Source organism: Nothobranchius furzeri, chromosome 14 (assembly GCF_043380555.1).
Source record: "Nothobranchius furzeri strain GRZ-AD chromosome 14, NfurGRZ-RIMD1, whole genome shotgun sequence".
Lineage (NCBI taxonomy): Eukaryota > Metazoa > Chordata > Actinopteri > Cyprinodontiformes > Nothobranchiidae > Nothobranchius > Nothobranchius furzeri.
Window position 1 is genome coordinate 42,948,094 of NC_091754.1, and position 15,367 is coordinate 42,963,460.

The following is a 15,367-nucleotide window of genomic DNA, read 5'->3' on the forward strand; positions in this document are numbered from 1 at the left end:
ATCTCACACTTTGCAAAGTATGTGTTCCTTGTCTGTTTAAGGTTGTTTACAATGTACCCAATTATCAATCTAATCCCTCTGTGTGTGCTCTGAGTTTTCTTTGAGGTAATACAGGAAAAAAAAAATTACCCAACGTTTTTGGTGCTGAAACCCGGGAGAGCAGATCCCTTCAGTGGAAGTTCGCCTTCGGAGAGCCGCGTGGCGCCACTTCCTCATCAAAGTCCGGGGGGCTGAGAATTGCCCCATCGGCCGGCTGTTTATCTCCGCAGACGAACTTCCATTAACAGGCTCTCGCGCACGGACTCAGGGCGAGTCTGCCACTCAGGGAGAGAGTGAGTACCTAAATTAAATTGCACCCTTTAATTTTTTAATAACCAGTTGACAGTGTGGTTTTACGCTGGTGGTGATTTTTTCCATCCACGCACGAAAGACGTTTCCGGCCCCGGTTAAGGGCTGGACTGATAGCCGCCGGACCTTGTCCTGGACTCCCATGCATGGTCCAAAAAGTGTTATTTGTACAACTTGTGACGTTTACAATGGGTAAACCTTCTTTGAAGGTCCTCATGGTTGTCACCACAGAAATGCTGAGCAAATTAACAGGCAGAAAATGTAGCAATCGTGAAACCCAAAGGCTAGAAGTCCAGTACCGAAAAGAAAAAAAAAAGCCTGCTCATGTTACCGTCCTGTGCACCAAGAATACTGGCGTTGCTAATGCGCTTGTGTGCATTGGTGGTCCAGTGGTAGGATTCTCGCCTGCCACGCGGGAGGCCCGGGTTCGATTCCCGGCCAATGCAACCTCTGTTGGATAGGATTCCAAAGCCTGTCCAATGCATCCATCATAGGCAGTGATGCGCTCACCAATACGAACAATGACCTCTTACTCTTCATGTGCCTATTCTTCAATGGGCCTTTTGAAACATCTATGCCAACAGATGGCATTGCATGATGTGCAACAATTGTCGTCAGACAGCATTTATTGGTTACCCTTGGAGCTGTGGCAATGAGTAAAGATGGTTTGAACATCCTAAAGGTTTCCACCACAGAAATGCTGAGAAAAACGACACATTAGGAAGAAACCCTGTGTTCCAATGGCTGTCCTAAATGACAGCTAAAAACATATCAAATGATCAATCACTGCAGTTCAACGAATAAGTGTAAATGAAGACACGGTGGTGCAGTTGATGTGGAAAGCAAGCTAAAAAATGTTGATTTATGCATTCAGGTTCAACTTACAAAATGACTTACAGTTAAATTGAGTTCCAACAAGATGCCGTATAAAATCCAAAAAGCTTCCATTACAAACATGTAGAGACCTCAGTGACAATGAGAAAAACAAGTAGAAGTAACTATTCTGAAAAGAAAATGAAGGCTGCACATTTTACTGTGCCATGCATGATACGTGCAGGCCATAAAGGTTAGCGTGTCCTGGTTGGTAGGCCAGTGGTAGCATTCAACAGCTGCCACGCAAGAGACCTGGGGTTAAATAGCAGCAGTTGAAGTGATGGTCAAGTGCAAAATTGGCCATTTTGTTCAATGCATGAAGCTAAAGTTAACTGCGGTCTCCCCGTCGGGGAATCGAACCCCGGTCTCCCGCGTGACAGGCGGGGATACTGTCCACTATACTAACGAGGAACTCACATTCTGTATCAGCCAACCACTGACCCGCTATATAAAAGTCATTGGTTGGCTTTGAATGATTGGCAACATGCATGGTCCAAAAAGTGTTATTTGTACAACTTGTGACTTTTACTGATAGGTAAATCTGATTGTCAAACAGAATTACCTCACCCTAAATGTTTGCAGGAATTCCTTTCTGCCTCGCGGGAGGCCCGGGTTCGATTCCCGGCCAATGCAACCTCTGTTGGATAGGATTCCAAGGCCTGTCCAATGCATCCATCAAAGTTAGTAGTCATCTATAATCCAAGTCTCTCATGTGACAGGCAGTGATGCGCTCACCAATACGAACAATGACCTCTTACTCTTCATGTGCCTATTCTTCAATGGGCCTTTTGAAACATCTATGCCAACAGATGGCATTGCATGATGTGCAACAATTGTCGTCAGACAGCATTTATTGGTTACCCTTGGAGCTGTGGCAATGAGTAAAGATGGTTTGAACATCCTAAAGGTTTCCACCACAGAAATGCTGAGAAAAACGACACATTAGGAAGAAACCCTGTGTTCCAATGGCTGTCCTAAATGACAGCTAAAAACATATCAAATGATCAATCACTGCAGTTCAACGAATAAGTGTAAATGAAGACACGGTGGTGCAGTTGATGTGGAAAGCAAGCAAAAAAATGTTGATTTATGCATTCAGGTTCAACTTACAAAACGACTTACAGTTGAATTGAGTTCCAACAAGATGCCGTATCAAAATCCAAAAAGCTTCCATTACAAACATGTAGAGACCTCAGTGACAATGAGAAAAACAAGTAGAAGTAACTATTCTGAAAAGAAAATGAAGGCTGCACATTTTACTGTGCCATGCATGATACGTGCAGGCCATAAAGGTTAGCGTGTCCTGGTTGGTAGGCCAGTGGTAGCATTCAATAGCTGCCACGCAAGAGACCTGGGGTTAAATAGCAGCAGTTGAAGTGATGGTCAAGTGCAAAATTGGCCATTTTGTTCAATGCATCAAGCTAAAGTAAACTGCTGTCTCCCCGTCGGGGAATCCAACCCCGGTCTCCCGCGTGACAGGCGGGGATACTGTCCACTATACTAACGAGGAACTCACATTCTGTATCAGCCAACCACTGACCCGCTATATAAAAGTCATTGGTTGGCTTTGAATGATTGGCAACATGCATGGTCCAAAAAGTGTTATTTGTACAACTTGTGACTTTTACTGATAGGTACATCTGATTGTCAAACAGAGTTACCTCACCCTAAATGTTTGCAGGAATTCCTTTCTGCCTGAGGGCTTCCTTTCTGCTTGAGGTACTTATTTACATTTAAATGTTTGCAGCAACTTCTTTATGCTTTAGGCACTTTTGTTCTATTATATGGAGGCCAAACCGGCCAGACCGGGAGTCTCTCATGCAGGAACACCGTCTTGCCCTGGCCAAGAGACTCGTTGATCTATTATCTGAAGAATCCCTTTTGTCTTCTGTGGACTCCTGAGGCCAAGGGGGTTTTTGAGGAATTTATGGATGTGTGTGTGTGTGTTCTTGCAAATAAATTCACTCCAGAGTTTCGAGTCGGGGTGAGAGGAAACTGGTTTTCGACTGGTGTGGATTGATTCTTCTCACCCTTTGCAAAGTATCTCACACTTTGCAAAGTATGTGTTCCTTGTCTGTTTAAGGTTGTTTACAATGTACCAAATTATCAATCTAATCCCTCTGTGTGTGCTCTGAGTTTTCTTTGAGGTAATACAGGACAAATAAAAATTACCCAACGTTTTTGGTGCTGAAACCCGGGAGAGCAGATATCTTCAGTGGGAGTTCGCCTTCAGAGAGTTGCGTGGCGCCACTTCCTCATCAAAGTCTGGGGGGCTGAGAATTGCCCCATCGGCCGGCTGTTTATCTCCGCAGACGAACTTTCATTAACAGGCTCTCACGCACGGACTCAGGGCGAGTCTGCCACTCAGGGAGAGAGTGAGTACCTAAATTAAATTGCACCCTTTAATTTTTTAATAACCAGTTGACAGTGTGGTTTTACGCTGGTGGTGATTTTGCCATCCACGCACGAAAGACGTTTCGGGCCCCGGTTAAGGGCTGGACTGATAGCCGCCGGACCTTGTCCTGGACTCCCATGCATGGTCCAAAAAGTGTTATTTGTACAACTTGTGACGTTTACAATGGGTAAACCTTCTTTGAAGGTCCTCATGGTTGTCACCACAGAAATGCTGAGCAAATTAACAGGCAGAAAATGTAGCAATCGTGAAACCCAAAGGCTAGAAGTCCAGTACCGAAAAGAAAAAAAAAAGCCTGCTCATGTTACCGTCCTGTGCACCAAGAATACTGGCGTTGCTAATGCGCTTGTGTGCATTGGTGGTCCAGTGGTAGGATTCTCGCCTACCACGCGGGAGGCCCGTGTTCGATTCCCGGCCAATGCAACCTCTGTTGGATAGGATTCCAAGGCCTGTCCAATGCATCCATCAAAAGTAGTAGTAATCTATAATCAAAGTCTCTCATGTGACAGGCAGTGATGCGCTCACCAATACGAACAATGACCTCTTACTCTTCATGTGCCTATTCTTCAATGGGCCTGTTGAAACATCTATGCCAACAGATGGCATTGCATGATGTACAACAATTGTCGTCAGACAGCATTTATTGGTTACCCTTGGAGCTGTGGCAATGAGTAAAGATGGTTTGAACATCCTAATGGTTTCCACCACAGAAATGCTGAGAAAAACGACACATTAGGAAGAAACCCTGTGTTCCAATGGCTGTCCTAAATGACAGCTAAAAACATATCAAATGATCAATCACTGCAGTTCAACGAATAAGTGTAAATGAAGACACGGTGGTGCAGTTGATGTGGAAAGCAAGCTAAAAAATGTTGATTTATGCATTCAGGTTCGACTTACAAAACGACTTACAGTTAAATTGAGTTCCAACAAGATGCCGTATCAAAATCCAAAAAGCTTCCATTACAAACATGTAGAGACCTCAGTGACAATGAGAAAAACAAGTAGAAGTAACTATTCTGAAAAGAAAATGAAGGCTGCACATTTTACTGTGCCATGCATGATACGTGCAGGCCATAAAGGTTAGCGTGTTCTGGTTGGTAGGCCAGTGGTAGCATTCAACAGCTGCCACGCAAGAGACCTGGGGTTAAATAGCAGCAGTTGAAGTGATGGTCAAGTGCAAAATTGGCTATTTTGTTCAATGCATGAAGCTAAAGTAAACTGCGGTCTCCCCGTCGGGGAATCGAACCCCGGTCTCCCGCGTGATAGGCGGGGATACTGTCCACTATACTAACGAGGAACTCACATTCTGTATCAGCCAACCACTGACCCGCTATATAAAAGTCATTGGTTGGCTTTGAATGATTGGCAACATGCATGGTCCAAAAAGTGTTATTTGTACAACTTGTGACTTTTACTGATAGGTAAATCTGATTGTCAAACAGAGTTACCTCACCCTAAATGTTTGCAGGAATTCCTTTCTGCCTCGCGGGAGGCCCGGGTTCGATTCCCGGCCAATGCAACCTCTGTTGGATAGGATTCCAAGGCCTGTCCAATGCATCCATCAAAGTTAGTAGTCATCTATAATCCAAGTCTCTCATGTGACAGGCAGTGATGCGCTCACCAATACGAACAATGACCTCTTACTCTTCATGTGCCTATTCTTCAATGGGCCTTTTGAAACATCTATGCCAACAGATGGCATTGCATGATGTGCAACAATTGTCGTCAGACAGCATTTATTGGTTACCCTTGGAGCTGTGGCAATGAGTAAAGATGGTTTGAACATCCTAAAGGTTTCCACCACAGAAATGCTGAGAAAAACGACACATTAGTAAGAAACCCTGTGTTCCAATGGCTGTCCTAAATGACAGCTAAAAACAAATCAAATGATCAATCAATGCAGTTCAACGAATAAGTGTAAATGAAGACACGGTGGTGCAGTTGATGTGGAAAGCAAGCAAAAAAATGTTGATTTATGCATTCAGGTTCGACTTACAAAACGACTTACAGTTAAATTGAGTTCCAACAAGATGCCGTATCAAAATCCAAAAAGCTTCCATTACAAACATGTAGAGACCTCAGTGACAATGAGAAAAACAAGTAGAAGTAACTATTCTGAAAAGAAAATGAAGGCTGCACATTTTACTGTGCCATGCATGATACGTGCAGGCCATAAAGGTTAGCGTGTCCTGGTTGGTAGGCCAGTGGTAGCATTCAACAGCTGCCACGCAAGAGACCTGGGGTTAAATAGCAGCAGTTGAAGTGATGGTCAAGTGCAAAATTGGCCATTTTGTTCAATGCATCAAGCTAAAGTTAACTGCGGTCTCCCCGTCGGGGAATCCAACCCCGGTCTCCCGCGTGACAGGCGGGGATACTGTCCACTATACTAACGAGGAACTCACATTCTGTATCAGCCAACCACTGACCCGCTGTATAAAAGTCATTGGCTGGCTTTGCATGATTGGCAACATGCATGGTCCAAAAAGTGTTATTTGTACAACTTGTGACTTTTACTGATAGGTAAATATGATTGTCAAACAGAATTACCTCACCCTAAATGTTTGCAGGAATTCCTTTCTGCCTCGCGGGAGGCCCGGGTTCGATTCCCGGCCAATGCAACCTCTGTTGGATAGGATTCCAAGGCCTGTCCAATGCATCCATCAAAGTTAGTAGTCATCTATAATCCAAGTCTCTCATGTGACAGGCAGTGATGCGCTCACCAATCTGAACAATGACCTCTTACTCTTCATGTGCCTATTCTTCAATGGGCCTTTTGAAACATCTATGCCAACAGATGGCATTGCATGATGTGCAACAATTGTCGTCAGACAGCATTTATTGGTTACCCTTGGAGCTGTGGCAATGAGTAAAGATGGTTTGAACATCCTAAAGGTTTCCACCACAGAAATGCTGAGAAAAACGACACATTAGGAAGAAACCCTGTGTTCCAATGGCTGTCCTAAATGACAGCTAAAAACATATCAAATGATCAATCACTGCAGTTCAACGAATAAGTGTAAATGAAGACACGGTGGTGCAGTTGATGTGGAAAGCAAGCAAAAAAATGTTGATTTATGCATTCAGGTTCAACTTACAAAACGACTTACAGTTAAATTGAGTTCCAACAAGATGCCGTATCAAAATCCAAAAAGCTTCCATTACAAACATGTAGAGACCTCAGTGACAATGAGAAAAACAAGTAGAAGTAACTATTCTGAAAAGAAAATGAAGGCTGCACATTTTACTGTGCCATGCATGATACGTGCAGGCCATAAAGGTTAGCGTGTCCTGGTTGGTAGGCCAGTGGTAGCATTCAACAGCTGCCATGCAAGAGACCTGGGGTTAAATAGCAGCAGTTGAAGTGATGGTCAAGTGCAAAATTGGCCATTTTGTTCAATGCATCAAGCTAAAGTTAACTGCGGTCTCCCCGTCGGGGAATCCAACCCCGGTCTCCCGCGTGACAGGCGGGGATACTGTCCACTATACTAACGAGGAACTCACATTCTGTATCAGCCAACCACTGACCCGCTGTATAAAAGTCATTGGCTGGCTTTGCATGATTGGCAACATGCATGGTCCAAAAAGTGTTATTTGTACAACTTGTGACTTTTACTGATAGGTAAATCTGATTGTCAAACAGAGTTACCTCACCCTAAATGTTTGCAGGAATTCCTTTCTGCCTGAGGGCTTCCTTTCTGCTTGAGGTACTTATTTAAATTTAAATGTTTGCAGCAACTTCTTTATGCTTTAGGCACTTTTGTTCTATTATATGGAGGCCAAACCGGCCAGACCGGGAGTCTCTTATGCAGGAACACCGTCTTGCCCTGGCCAAGAGACTCGTTGATCTATTATCTGAAGAATCCCTTTTGTCTTCTGTGGACTCCTGAGGCCAAGGGGTTTTTTGAGGAATTTATGGATGTGTGTGTGTGTGTTCTTGCAAATAAATTCACTCCAGAGTTTCGAGTCGGGGTGAGAGGAAACTGGTTTTCGACTGGTGTGGATTGATTCTTCTCACCCTTTGCAAAGTATCTCACACTTTGCAAAGTATGTGTTCCTTGTCTGTTTAAGGTTGTTTACAATGTACCAAATTATCAATCTAATCCCTCTGTGTGTGCTCTGAGTTTTCTTTGAGGTAATACAGGACAAATAAAAATTACCCAATGTTTTTGGTGCTGAAACCCGGGAGAGCAGATACCTTCAGTGGGAGTTCGCCTTCAGAGAGTTGCGTGGCGCCACTTCCTCATCAAAGTCTGGGGGGCTGAGAATTGCCCCATCGGCCGGCTGTTTATCTCCGCAGACGAACTTCCATTAACAGGCTCTCACGCACGGACTCAGGGCGAGTCTGCCACTCAGGGAGAGAGTGAGTACCTAAATTAAATTGCACCCTTTAATTTTTTAATAACCAGTTGACAGTGTGGTTTTACGCTGGTGGTGATTTTGCCATCCACGCACGAAAGACGTTTCGGGCCCCGGTTAAGGGCTGGACTGATAGCCGCCGGACCTTGTCCTGGACTCCCATGCATGGTCCAAAAAGTGTTATTTGTACAACTTGTGACGTTTACAATGGGTAAACCTTCTTTGAAGGTCCTCATGGTTGTCACCACAGAAATGCTGAGCAAATTAACAGGCAGAAAATGTAGCAATCGTGAAACCCAAAGGCTAGAAGTCCAGTACCGAAAAGAAAAAAAAAAGCCTGCTCATGTTACCGTCCTGTGCACCAAGAATACTGGCGTTGCTAATGCGCTTGTGTGCATTGGTGGTCCAGTGGTAGGATTCTCGCCTACCACGCGGGAGGCTCGGGTTCGATTCCCGGCCAATGCAACCTCTGTTGGATAGGATTCCAAGGCCTGTCCAATGCATCCATCAAAAGTAGTAGTAATCTATAATCAAAGTCTCTCATGTGACAGGCAGTGATGCGCTCACCAATACGAACAATGACCTCTTACTCTTCATGTGCCTATTCCTCAATGGGCCTTTTGAAACATCTATGCCAACAGATGGCATTGCATGATGTACAACAATTGTCGTCAGACAGCATTTATTGGTTACCCTTGGAGCTGTGGCAATGAGTAAAGATGGTTTGAACATCCTAATGGTTTCCCCCACAGAAATGCTGAGAAAAACGACACATTAGGAAGAAACCCTGTGTTCCAATGGCTGTCCTAAATGACAGCTAAAAACATATCAAATGATCAATCACTGCAGTTCAACGAATAAGTGTAAATGAAGACACGGTGGTGCAGTTGATGTGGAAAGCAAGCTAAAAAATGTTGATTTATGCATTCAGGTTCGACTTACAAAACGACTTACAGTTAAATTGAGTTCCAACAAGATGCCGTATCAAAATCCAAAAAGCTTCCATTACAAACATGTAGAGACCTCAGTGACAATGAGAAAAACAAGTAGAAGTAACTATTCTGAAAAGAAAATGAAGGCTGCACATTTTACTGTGCCATGCATGATACGTGCAGGCCATAAAGGTTAGCGTGTCCTGGTTGGTAGGCCAGTGGTAGCATTCAACAGCTGCCACGCAAGAGACCTGGGGTTAAATAGCAGCAGTTGAAGTGATGGTCAAGTGCAAAATTGGCTATTTTGTTCAATGCATGAAGCTAAAGTTAACTGCGGTCTCCCCGTCGGGGAATCAAACCCCGGTCTCCCGCGTGACAGGCGGGGATACTGTCCACTATACTAACGAGGAACTCACATTCTGTATCAGCCAACCACTGACCCGATATATAAAAGTCATTGGTTGGCTTTGAATGATTGGCAACATGCATGGTCCAAAAAGTGTTATTTGTACAACTTGTGACTTTTACTGATAGGTAAATCTGATTGTCAAACAGAGTTACCTCACCCTAAATGTTTGCAGGAATTCCTTTCTGCCTCGCGGGAGGCCCGGGTTCGATTCCCGGCCAATGCAACCTCTGTTGGATAGGATTCCAAGGCCTGTCCAATGCATCCATCAAAGTTAGTAGTCATCTATAATCCAAGTCTCTCATGTGACAGGCAGTGATGCGCTCACCAATACGAACAATGACCTCTTACTCTTCATGTGCCTATTCTTCAATGGGCCTTTTGAAACATCTATGCCAACAGATGGCATTGCATGATGTGCAACAATTGTCGTCAGACAGCATTTATTGGTTACCCTTGGAGCTGTGGCAATGAGTAAAGATGGTTTGAACATCCTAAAGGTTTCCACCACAGAAATGCTGAGAAAAACGACACATTAGTAAGAAACCCTGTGTTCCAATGGCTGTCCTAAATGACATCTAAAAACAAATCAAATGATCAATCACTGCAGTTCAACGAATAAGTGTAAATGAAGACACGGTGGTGCAGTTGATGTGGAAAGCAAGCTAAAAAATGTTGATTTATGCATTCAGGTTCAACTTACAAAACGACTTACAGTTAAATTGAGTTCCAACAAGATGCCGTATCAAAATCCAAAAAGCTTCCATTACAAACATGTAGAGACCTCAGTGACAATGAGAAAAACAAGTAGAAGTAACTATTCTGAAAAGAAAATGAAGGCTGCACATTTTACTGTGCCATGCATGATACGTGCAGGCCATAAAGGTTAGCGTGTCCTGGTTGGTAGGCCAGTGGTAGCATTCAACAGCTGCCACGCAAGAGACCTGGGGTTAAATAGCAGCAGTTGAAGTGATGGTCAAGTGCAAAATTGGCCATTTTGTTCAATGCATGAAGCTAAAGTTAACTGCGGTCTCCCCGTCGGGGAATCGAACCCCGGTCTCCCGCGTGACAGGCGGGGATACTGTCCACTTTACTAACGAGGAACTCACATTCTGTATCAGCCAACCACTGACCCGCTATATAAAAGTCACTGGCTGGCTTTGCATGATTGGCAACATGCATGGTCCAAAAAGTGTTATTTGTACAACTTGTGACTTTTACTGATAGGTAAATCTGATTGTCAAACAGAGTTACCTCACCCTAAATGTTTGCAGGAATTCCTTTCTGCCTGAGGGCTTCCTTTCTGCTTGAGGTACTTATTTACATTTAAATGTTTGCAGCAACTTCTTTATGCTTTAGGCACTTTTGTTCTATTATATGGAGGCCAAACCGGCCAGACCGGGAGTCTCTTATGCAGGAACACCGTCTTGCCCTGGCCAAGAGACTCGTTGATCTATTATCTGAAGAATCCCTTTTGTCTTCTGTGGACTCCTGAGGCCAAGGGGGTTTTTGAGGAATTTATGGGTGTGTGTGTTCTTGCAAATAAATTCACTCCAGAGTTTCGACTCGGGGTGAGAGGAAACTGGTTTTCGACTGGTGTGGATTGATTCTTCTCACCCTTTGCAAAGTATCTCACACTTTGCAAAGTATGTGTTCCTTGTCTGTTTAAGGTTGTTTACAATGTACCAAATTATCAATCTAATCCCTTTGCGTGTGCTCTGAGTTTTCTTTGAGGTAATACAGGACAAATAAAAATTACCCAACGTTTTTGGTGCTGAAACCCGGGAGAGCAGATCCCTTCAGTGGGAGTTCGCCTTCGGAGAGCCGCGTGGCGCCACTTCCTCATCAAAGTCCGGGGGGCTGAGAATTGCCCCATCGGCCGGCTGTTTATCTCCGCAGACGAACTTCCATTAACAGGCTCTCGCGCACGGACTCAGGGCGAGTCTGCCACTCAGGGAGAGAGTGAGTACCTAAATTAAATTGCACCCTTTAATTTTTTAATAACCAGTTGACAGTGTGGTTTTACGCTGGTGGTGATTTTTTCCATCCACGCACGAAAGACGTTTCGGGCCCCGGTTAAGGGCTGGACTGATAGCCGCCGGACCTTGTCCTGGACTCCCATGCATGGTCCAAAAAGTGTTATTTGTACAACTTGTGACGTTTACAATGGGTAAACCTTCTTTGAAGGTCCTCATGGTTGTCACCACAGAAATGCTGAGCAAATTAACAGGCAGAAAATGTAGCAATCGTGAAACCCAAAGGCTAGAAGTCCAGTACCGAAAAGAAAAAAAAAAAGCCTGCTCATGTTACCGTCCTGTGCACCAAGAATACTGGCGTTGCTAATGCGCTTGTGTGCATTGGTGGTCCAGTGGTAGGATTCTCGCCTGCCACGCGGGAGGCCCGGGTTCGCTTCCCGGCCAATGCAACCTCTGTTGGATAGGATTCCAAAGCCTGTCCAATGCATCCATCAAAGTTAGTAGTAATCTATAATCCAAGTCTCTCATGTGATAGGCAGTGATGCGCTCACCAATACGAACAATGACCTCTTACTCTTCATGTGCCTATTCTTCAATGGGCCTTTTGAAACATCTATGCCAACAGATGGCATTGCATGATGTGCAACAATTGTCGTCAGACAGCATTTATTGGTTACGCTTGGAGCTGTGGCAATGAGTAAAGATGGTTTGAACATCCTAAAGGTTTCCACCACAGAAATGCTGAGAAAAACGACACATTAGGAAGAAACCCTGTGTTCCAATGGCTGTCCTAAATGACAGCTAAAAACATATCAAATGATCAATCACTGCAGTTCAACGAATAAGTGTAAATGAAGACACGGTGGTGCAGTTGATGTGGAATGCAAGCTAAAAAATGTTGATTTATGCATTCAGGTTCAACTTACAAAACGACTTACAGTTGAATTGAGTTCCAACAAGATGCCGTATCAAAATCCAAAAAGCTTCCATTACAAACATGTAGAGACCTCAGTGACAATGAGAAAAACAAGTAGAAGTAACTATTCTGAAAAGAAAATGAAGGCTGCACATTTTACTGTGCCATGCATGATACGTGCAGGCCATAAAGGTTAGCGTGTCCTGGTTGGTAGGCCAGTGGTAGCATTCAACAGCTGCCATGCAAGAGACCTGGGGTTAAATAGCAGCAGTTGAAGTGATGGTCAAGTGCAAAATTGGCTATTTTGTTCAATGCATGAAGCTAAAGTTAACTGCGGTCTCCCCGTCGGGGAATCGAACCCCGGTCTCCCGCGTGACAGGCGGGGATACTGTCCACTATACTAACGAGGAACTCACATTCTGTATCAGCCAACCACTGACCCGCTATATAAAAGTCATTGGTTGGCTTTGAATGATTGGCAACATGCATGGTCCAAAAACTGTTATTTGTACAACTTGTGACTTTTACTGATAGGTAAATCTGATTGTCAAACAGAGTTACCTCACCCTAAATGTTTGCAGGAATTCCTTTCTGCCTCGCGGGAGGCCCGGGTTCGATTCCCGGCCAATGCAACCTCTGTTGGATAGGATTCCAAGGCCTGTCCAATGCATCCATCAAAGTTAGTAGTCATCTATAATCCAAGTCTCTCATGTGACAGGCAGTGATGCGCTCACCAATACGAACAATGACCTCTTACTCTTCATGTGCCTATTCTTCAATGGGCCTTTTGAAACATCTATGCCAACAGATGGCATTGCATGATGTGCAACAATTGTCGTCAGACAGCATTTATTGGTTACCCTTGGAGCTGTGGCAATGAGTAAAGATGGTTTGAACATCCTAAAGGTTTCCACCACAGAAATGCTGAGAAAAACGACACATTAGTAAGAAACCCTGTGTTCCAACGGCTGTCCTAAATGACAGCTAAAAACATATCAAATGATCACTCACTGCAGTTCAACGAATAAGTGTAAATGAAGACACGGTGGTGCAGTTGATGTGGAAAGCAAGCTAAAAACTGTTGATTTATGCATTCAGGTTCAACTTACAAAACGACTTACAGTTAAATTGAGTTCCAACAAGATGCCGTATCAAAATCCAAAAAGCTTCCATTACAAACATGTAGAGACCTCAGTGACAATGAGAAAAACAAGTAGAAGTAACTATTCTGAAAAGAAAATGAAGGCTGCACATTTTACTGTGCCATGCATGATACGTGCAGGCCATAAAGGTTAGCGTGTCCTGGTTGGTAGGCCAGTGGTAGCATTCAACAGCTGCCACGCAAGAGACCTGGGGTTAAATAGCAGCAGTTGAAGTGATGGTCAAGTGCAAAATTGGCCATTTTGTTCAATGCATGAAGCTAAAGTTAACTGCGGTCTCCCCGTCGGGGAATCGAACCCCGGTCTCCCGCGTGACAGGCGGGGATACTGTCCACTATACTAACGAGGAACTCACATTCTGTATCAGCCAACCACTGACCCGCTATATAAAAGTCACTGGCTGGCTTTGCATGATTGGCAACATGCATGGTCCAAAAAGTGTTATTTGTACAACTTGTGACTTTTACTGATAGGTAAATCTGATTGTCAAACAGAGTTACCTCACCCTAAATGTTTGCAGGAATTCCTTTCTGCCTGAGGGCTTCCTTTCTGCTTGAGGTACTTATTTACATTTAAATGTTTGCAGCAACTTCTTTATGCTTTAGGCACTTTTGTTCTATTATATGGAGGCCAAACCGGCCAGACCGGGAGTCTCTTATGCAGGAACACCGTCTTGCCCTGGCCAAGAGACTCGTTGATCTATTATCTGAAGAATCCCTTTTGTCTTCTGTGGACTCCTGAGGCCAAGGGGGTTTTTGAGGAATTTATGGGTGTGTGTGTTCTTGCAAATAAATTCACTCCAGAGTTTCGACTCGGGGTGAGAGGAAACTGGTTTTCGACTGGTGTGGATTGATTCTTCTCACCCTTTGCAAAGTATCTCACACTTTGCAAAGTATGTGTTCCTTGTCTGTTTAAGGTTGTTTACAATGTACCCAATTATCAATCTAATCCCTCTGTGTGTGCTCTGAGTTTTCTTTGAGGTAATACAGGACAAAAAAAATTACCCAACGTTTTTGGTGCTGAAACCCGGGAGAGCAGATCCCTTCAGTGGGAGTTCGCCTTCGGAGAGCCGCGTGGCGCCACTTCCTCATCAAAGTCCGGGGGGGCTGAGAATTGCCCCATCGGCCGGCTGTTTATCTCCGCAGACGAACTTCCATTAACAGGCTCTCGCGCACGGACTCAGGGCGAGTCTGCCACTCAGGGAGAGAGTGAGTACCTAAATTAAATTGCACCCTTTAATTTTTTAATAACCAGTTGACAGTGTGGTTTTACGCTGGTGGTGATTTTTTCCATCCACGCACGAAAGACGTTTCCGGCCCCGGTTAAGGGCTGGACTGATAGCCGCCGGACCTTGTCCTGGACTCCCATGCATGGTCCAAAAAGTGTAATTTGTACAACTTGTGACGTTTACAATGGGTAAACCTTCTTTGAAGGTCCTCATGGTTGTCACCACAGAAATGCTGAGCAAATTAACAGGCAGAAAATGTAGCAATCGTGAAACCCAAAGGCTAGAAGTCCAGTACCGAAAAGAAAAAAAAAAGCCTGCTCATGTTACCGTCCTGTGCACCAAGAATACTGGCGTTGCTAATGCGCTTGTGTGCATTGGTGGTCCAGTGGTAGGATTCTCGCCTGCCATGCGGGAGGCCCGGGTTCGATTCCCGGCCAATGCAACCTCTGTTGGATAGGATTCCAAAGCCTGTCCAATGCATCCATCAAAGTTAGTAGTAATCTATAATCCAAGTCTCTCATGTGATGGGCAGTGATGCGCTCACCAATACGAACAATGACCTCTTACTCTTCATGTGCCTATTCTTCAATGGGCCTTTTGAAACATCTATGCCAACAGATGGCATTGCATGATGTACAACAATTGTCGTCAGACAGCATTTATTGGTTACCCTTGGAGCTGTGGCAATGAGTAAAGATGGTTTGAACATCCTAAAGGTTTCCACCACAGAAATGCTGAGAAAAACGACACATTAGG

General features: G+C 44.3%; 10 non-coding genes across 10 annotated transcripts; 5 read left to right on the top strand and 5 right to left on the bottom strand.

Annotated features, from left to right (window-relative positions):
- Positions 1–723: 723 nt before the first annotated feature.
- trnag-gcc (transfer RNA glycine (anticodon GCC)) lies at positions 724–794 on the top strand. The gene has a single exon. It is a non-coding gene; the product is annotated as a tRNA-Gly (tRNA).
- A 766-nt stretch (positions 795–1,560) lies between these two features.
- On the bottom strand, positions 1,561–1,632 carry trnad-guc (transfer RNA aspartic acid (anticodon GUC)). The gene has a single exon. It is a non-coding gene; the product is annotated as a tRNA-Asp (tRNA).
- Positions 1,633–3,986: 2,354 nt separating this feature from the next.
- On the top strand, positions 3,987–4,057 carry trnag-acc (transfer RNA glycine (anticodon ACC)). The gene has a single exon. It is a non-coding gene; the product is annotated as a tRNA-Gly (tRNA).
- Positions 4,058–4,862: 805 nt separating this feature from the next.
- Positions 4,863–4,934, bottom strand: trnad-auc (transfer RNA aspartic acid (anticodon AUC)). The gene has a single exon. It is a non-coding gene; the product is annotated as a tRNA-Asp (tRNA).
- Positions 4,935–8,387: 3,453 nt separating this feature from the next.
- On the top strand, positions 8,388–8,458 carry trnag-acc (transfer RNA glycine (anticodon ACC)). Its single transcript has one exon. It is a non-coding gene; the product is annotated as a tRNA-Gly (tRNA).
- An 805-nt stretch (positions 8,459–9,263) lies between these two features.
- Positions 9,264–9,335, bottom strand: trnad-guc (transfer RNA aspartic acid (anticodon GUC)). The gene has a single exon. It is a non-coding gene; the product is annotated as a tRNA-Asp (tRNA).
- Positions 9,336–11,685: 2,350 nt separating this feature from the next.
- Positions 11,686–11,756, top strand: trnag-gcc (transfer RNA glycine (anticodon GCC)). Its single transcript has one exon. It is a non-coding gene; the product is annotated as a tRNA-Gly (tRNA).
- An 805-nt stretch (positions 11,757–12,561) lies between these two features.
- On the bottom strand, positions 12,562–12,633 carry trnad-guc (transfer RNA aspartic acid (anticodon GUC)). Its single transcript has one exon. It is a non-coding gene; the product is annotated as a tRNA-Asp (tRNA).
- A 1,027-nt stretch (positions 12,634–13,660) lies between these two features.
- trnad-guc (transfer RNA aspartic acid (anticodon GUC)) lies at positions 13,661–13,732 on the bottom strand. Its single transcript has one exon. It is a non-coding gene; the product is annotated as a tRNA-Asp (tRNA).
- A 1,250-nt stretch (positions 13,733–14,982) lies between these two features.
- Positions 14,983–15,053, top strand: trnag-gcc (transfer RNA glycine (anticodon GCC)). Its single transcript has one exon. It is a non-coding gene; the product is annotated as a tRNA-Gly (tRNA).
- The last annotated feature ends 314 nt before the right edge of the window (positions 15,054–15,367 follow it).